Genomic DNA, 6000 nt, shown 5'->3' with positions numbered 1-6000 from the left:
TAGCCTCTCCTTGACAACCTCCAGTGATAGGGAATCCATTTCTCCCTAGGCAAGTCAGCTGCCACCTCCAACAGGAAGTCTTTCCTGGTCTGTCCAGTCCACCCTCAGTACCTCAACCGCTGCACTCCCCACCCCATAATCTTCTATTTATTTTATATCGATTTGCTATTTCATTTTCTATGCATTTATGTCTCTTCCAGGCGGAATGGAAGCTTTTGGAGGGTAAGCACTATTGTTCTTAACATTGGATCCTTAGAATTGTGCATGAAATCTTTGGATTTGGTGCATAACCCATCCTTGCTGAGCCAAAATCCTTCCACTCAAGTAAACTCTTTCCTTTGCTTTAATCCATGGTGTTCCCTTTAACCTTTGAATTTCCTTTATTCATTTTAATTGTGCTTCTCCCAATGTTTTTTTTCCTGTAAATGGTATTTAATTTTTTTCCAATTACTTGTAAAGATAGCTATCAACATTCATTTTTTATGAGATTTTGAGCTCCAAATTTTTCTCCCTCACCTCCCAAGATGGCATGTAATCTGATACGTGTACAGTCATGTTAACATATTTCCACAGTAGTCATGTTGTGAGAACAAAAGGGAAAAACCACGAGAAAGAAAAAACAAAGAACAAAACAAGTGAAAACATTATGCTTCAATCTGCATTTAGACTTCACCATTCTTTCTCTGGATGTGGATAGCATCTTCCATCATGGGCCTTTTGGATCGTCTTGGATCATTACATTGCTGAGAAGAGCTAGGTCTCTCAAAGTTGATCATTACACAATGTTGTTGGTACTGTGTACAGTGTTCTCCTGCTTACTTCACTCAGCATCAGTCCGTACGAGTCTTTCCAGGTTTTTCTGAAATCCACCTGCTCATCATTTCTTATAGCACAATAGCATTTCATTACATGCATATACCACAATTGTTCAGCCATTCCCCAATTGATGAGCATCCTCTCAATTTCCAATTATTTGTCATCACAAAAAGAGCTGCTATAAACATTCTTGTACATGTGGGTCCTTTTCCCTTTTTTATCCTCTCTTTGGGATACAGACCTAGAAGTGGTGTTTGTAGATCAATAGGCCTTTGGGCATAGATCCAAATTGCTCTCCAGAATTGTTGGATCAGTTCACAACTCCACAAACAATGCATTAGTGTTTCAGTTTTCCCACACCTTCTCTGACATTTGTCATTTTCCTGCTTTGTTACATTAGCCAATCTGATAGGTGTGAAGTGGTATCTTAGAGTTGTTTTGATTTGCATTTCTCTAATCACTAGTGATTTAGAGCATTTTTTCATATGACTATATAGATAGCCTTAATTTGTTCATCTGAAAACTGTCTGTTCATATCTTTAACCATTTATCTGTTGAGAAATGACTTATATTCTTATAAATGCGACTCAGTTCTCTACATATTTGAGAAATGAGGCCTTTATCAGAAACACTGGTTGTAAAAATTGTTTCCCAATGGGATATAGAAATCTGTCCTGCCCTACAGGAAAATAGAAGGGGAAGGGAATAAGAGAATGGGGGGTGGAGATTGAAAGGAGGGCAGATTAGGGGAAGGGGTACTCAGAATGCATGCCATCTTGGGGTGGGTGGAAGGAAGGATGAGATGGGGAGAAAATTTAGAACTCAAAATCTTGTGGAAGTCAATGTTGAAAACTAAAAATAAATAAATTTTTAAAAAATTGTTCCCCAGCTTTTTGCTTTCTTTCTAATCTTGGTTGCATTGGTTTTGTTTGTGCAAAACCTCTTTAATTTAATGTAATCAAAATTATCCATTTTGCATTTTATAATGTTCTCTATCTCTCGTTTGGTCATGAATTCTTCCCTTTTCCATAGATCTCACAAGTAAATTATTCCTTGCTCTCTTAATTTGCTTATGGTATCACCCTTTAAGTCTAAATCATGTACCCATTTTGATCTTACTGTGGTATATGGTGTGAGATGTTGGTTTATGCCTAGTTTCTGCCATACTATTTTCCAGTTTTCCCAGCAGTTTTTGTCAAAGACTGAGTTCTTATCCTAGAAGCTGGGGTCTTTGGCTTTATCAAATAGTAGATTACTATAGTCATTGACTATTGTGTCTTATTTTCCTAATCTATTCCACTGATCCACCACTCTATTTCTTAGCCACTACCAAATAGTTCTGATAATTGCCACTTTATAACACAGTTTGAAATCTCATATAGCTAGGCCACATTCCTTTGCATTTTTTTTTCATTAGTTCCTTTGATATTCTTGGCCTTTTGTTCTTCCAGATAAATTTTTACTATTTTTTCTACCTCTATAAAATAATTTTTGGCAGTTTGATTGGTATGACACCAAATAAGTAAATTAATTTAGTAGAATTGTCATTTTTATTATATTAGCTCAGCCTACTCGGAAGCAAATAATATCTTATCCAATTGTTTAGATCTGATTTTATTTGTGTGAAATGTGTTTTGTAATTATGTTCATATAGTTCTCGGGTTTGTCTTGGCAGATAGCCTCCCAACTATTTTTTATTGTCTACAGTTATTTTAAGTGGAATTTCTCTTTCTATCTCTTGCTGCTTGGCTTTGTTGGTAATATATCAAAATGTTGATGACTTATGTAGATTTATTTTATATCCTGCAGTTTTGCTAAATTTGTTCATTATTTCAAGTAGTTTTTTAGTTGATTTTCTAGGATTCTCTTAGTGTACCATCATGTCATCTGCAAAGAGTAATAGTTTTGTTTCCTCATTGCCTACTCTAATTCTCTCAATTTCTTTTTCTTCTCTTTATTTATTTATCTTTTTATTTTTTTGCTAGGCAATGGGGTTAAGTGACTTGCCCAGGGTCACACAGCTAGTAAGTGTTATATGTCTGACGCCAGATTTGGACTCAGGTCCTCCTGAATCTAGGGCCGGTGCTGTATCCACTGCGCCCACCTAGCTGCCCCTATTTTTCTTCTCTTATTGCTAAAGCTAACATTTCTAGTACAATATTGAATTATAGTGGTGATAATGGGCAACCTTGCCTCCCAATCTCTCATTCAGTCATTTTCAGTCTTGTCTGACTCTCCATGTCCCCATTTAGGATTTTCTTGGCAAAGCTACTGGAATGGCTTGCCATTTCCTTCTCCAGCTCATTTTATAGATGAGGAAACTGAGACAAGCAGAGTTAAGTGACTTGCCCAGGATCACACAGTTAGTGTCTGAGGTGGGATCTGAACTCAGGGAGAGTAGTCTTTCTGACTCCACACACAGCACTCTGTGCACTATGGGGCCACCTAGCTGCCATCCTCCCAATCTGAAATCATGGTAATAATAATAAACAGCTACCAGCTTCATAGTGCCTACTATGTGGCCGACACTGTGCTAAGTGTTTTATAGATATGATCTCATTTGAACCTCACAACAACCGTGGGAGGTAAGGGCTATTTTAATCTGCATTTTACAGATGAAAAAAGCTGAGGCCAATAGAGGTTCAGTGACTTGCCAAGTGAGTGTCTGAGGTTGGATTTGAGCTAATTTCTCCCTGACTCCCAACCTAGCGCTCACTGTACCACCTAGATGCCTCCACCTTCTTCTTCGTTCTTTATAATCATGCTTAGCAGAGAACAAAAGTTGAATGCAGCAGAATACCCAGAGACAGGTGGCTTTGCTCCAAAGCATATTGCAAATGGATGAAATATGTGATTTCTCTACATAGAGTATGTGTGTGTGTGTGTGTGTGTGTGTGTGTGTGTGTGTGTGTGTGTGTGTGTGGTGGGGGGAGAGATAGGAATCCCAGCATGTGCAAAGATATGGAGATGAGAGACAGAATGTCATGGGACAGCAACCAGACCTATTTGGCTGGAACATAGGACGGGTGAAGGGGGAGTAGTGTGGAAAGGTGGACTGAAGGCAGATTGTAAAGGGCTTTAAATGACAACCAGAGGCATTTGTGTTTGGTTTAGGAGGAAAGAGGAACCATTAAACCTCGTTGAGCTGGGGGAAGATGTAGTCAGACCTGGGATTTAGGTCCATCCGTTTGGCAGCTTTGTGGAGGAGGCGGGAGAGACTGGAAGCAAAAAGACTGATGAGGAGCCTCAAGGTGATTGAGGGGCAGAACTACACTGTTGACTGTGGGAAGAGAGAAAGGGACAGATGCACCGATTAGTACTGGGGACCAGAAGCAGATGAAACAGAAGTAACTCAGGGTGAAAGAAACAGGATAAATAGCATTCTTGGAGAAGGAAGTTAGGATTGTTTTTGTAAGTTTATAGGTTTTATAAAGTAAAGACCTATGATGATAAAATTTTTGGGAACATAAAAATTCATTTCTGATCATTTCTGGTTCACAGACTCACAACTGGGAAACGCTGGTCATGAAGCCAGGAAAAGCTTTTCATTTCTAAGTGAATCCTGTTTTCTTCTCAATAATTAAGGATAATAAACTAAATGACACTTTGCCTGTTCTGTGGATAATTGGAGCTGCCAAAAACTAGGGCGCCAGGTAGACAGACAGCTAAATGTGCTGGAAAGAGAAGGACAAAAAGTCTGGATTCTAGTCCTAGTGAGTGCACTGATTGGTTTTGTGACCTTGGGTAAGTCTCTTCCACTTTCTAGGCTTCACTTTCCTCATCTGTCAAATGAAGTGTTAGAGTAGATGGCCTCGAAGCAGCTGACAGTTCCAATGTGCTATAAGGTCCTCCTCACCATAAGCTAGGGTTCATAGCCATCAGGGCCCTGGGAACCTCCCGAAGTATAAAGACTTGAGCCGCCTGCTCTCAATGAACGTACAATAACTTGCCTCCCCTCGGCCACTCTTCAGCTAAAACGAGTCTTTCATTTGTTTCACCTAAAGGGACCTCAGTTGTCTAAAGGGGCCATCATTGGCTTTTACGCTATCCCATTCCCTAGAAGCAGCCACTGGAAGGCTCCAATGGGTGTTGCCATCTTGGCTTTCCTCCTTCAAGTCCCAACTTACATGTTATCTCCTCCGGAAAGCCTAACAGAAAAGCAGCATGGTTTGGTCAAAGAGCACTGAATGTAGAATCAAAATCCCTGGGTTCAAATTAATCAACAAGACATTTTTATGTACCTACTATGTGCTAAGGATATAAAAACAGAAGCACCCCTGCCCTCAAGGAGCTTACATTCTTTTGGGGAAAACAAGACATACACATAAAAAGATTACATAAGGGAGAGAGAGAGTACAAGGAATTCTCAAGTGAGGACACTCCCTCTACCAATGCAGATTAGGACCTTGTCTACAACCAATAGTCTTAGGTAGTTAGGAAAGCCTTCTGAAAAATTTGAGCTGTCCAAAAGTGCTATGGACTGCTGCCTCAAAAGGTGGTGGGTGCCCTCGCCTTGGAGGCACTGGATACAGTAGACACTTGATAAATGCCTGTTGAATGAATGAAGAGAATAAAGGAAGGAAAGAAGCAGGTGAATAGAAGAGTGAATGAATGAATGAATGAATGAGGGAGGTTGGAAAGGAGGAAGAAAGGTAGCAGTTGATCAAAAGAGTGAATGAATGAGAGAAGGAGGATGAGAAGGATGGAGGGAGGTAGGGAACAGTGGAACAAAAGAGTGAATGAATGAATGAATGAATGAATGAATGAATGAATGAATGAAGTGAGTCAGTGAAGCCTGGGCACTGATAACACAAGCCTCCAGAACCATTCAGCAATGCAGTCCACATGAGGTGGTGACCGTAGTCTGCTCCCTTTAAGCTGAACACTGAAATGGGGAGTAATCGTTTCCCTCAAACTACATGCAGCTGTTGCAGTCAGCCACCACCCCTGGAATGTTAATAGCAGCCTATCCAGGAGTCAGAGCCTTTGGTCCTCAGAGAGGGTTGATTTAGGTCAGCCCAATTGCACACAGCAATCACACACTATACATCAACAACACCTCAAGTGGGGTACCCTGGGGGCTGCTGCCACTGACCCCTGAGCTCTCAACTGCATCAGGCATGGCACAGTGTGAGCACACACACACACACACACACACACACACACACACACCCCGGGCCAGGC

Source organism: Phascolarctos cinereus, unplaced genomic scaffold, assembly GCF_003287225.1.
Source record: "Phascolarctos cinereus isolate Bilbo 61053 unplaced genomic scaffold, phaCin_HiC Scaffold_2;HRSCAF=192, whole genome shotgun sequence".
Classification (NCBI taxonomy): domain Eukaryota; kingdom Metazoa; phylum Chordata; class Mammalia; order Diprotodontia; family Phascolarctidae; genus Phascolarctos; species Phascolarctos cinereus.
Note: the sequence above shows the minus strand (reverse complement) of the source record.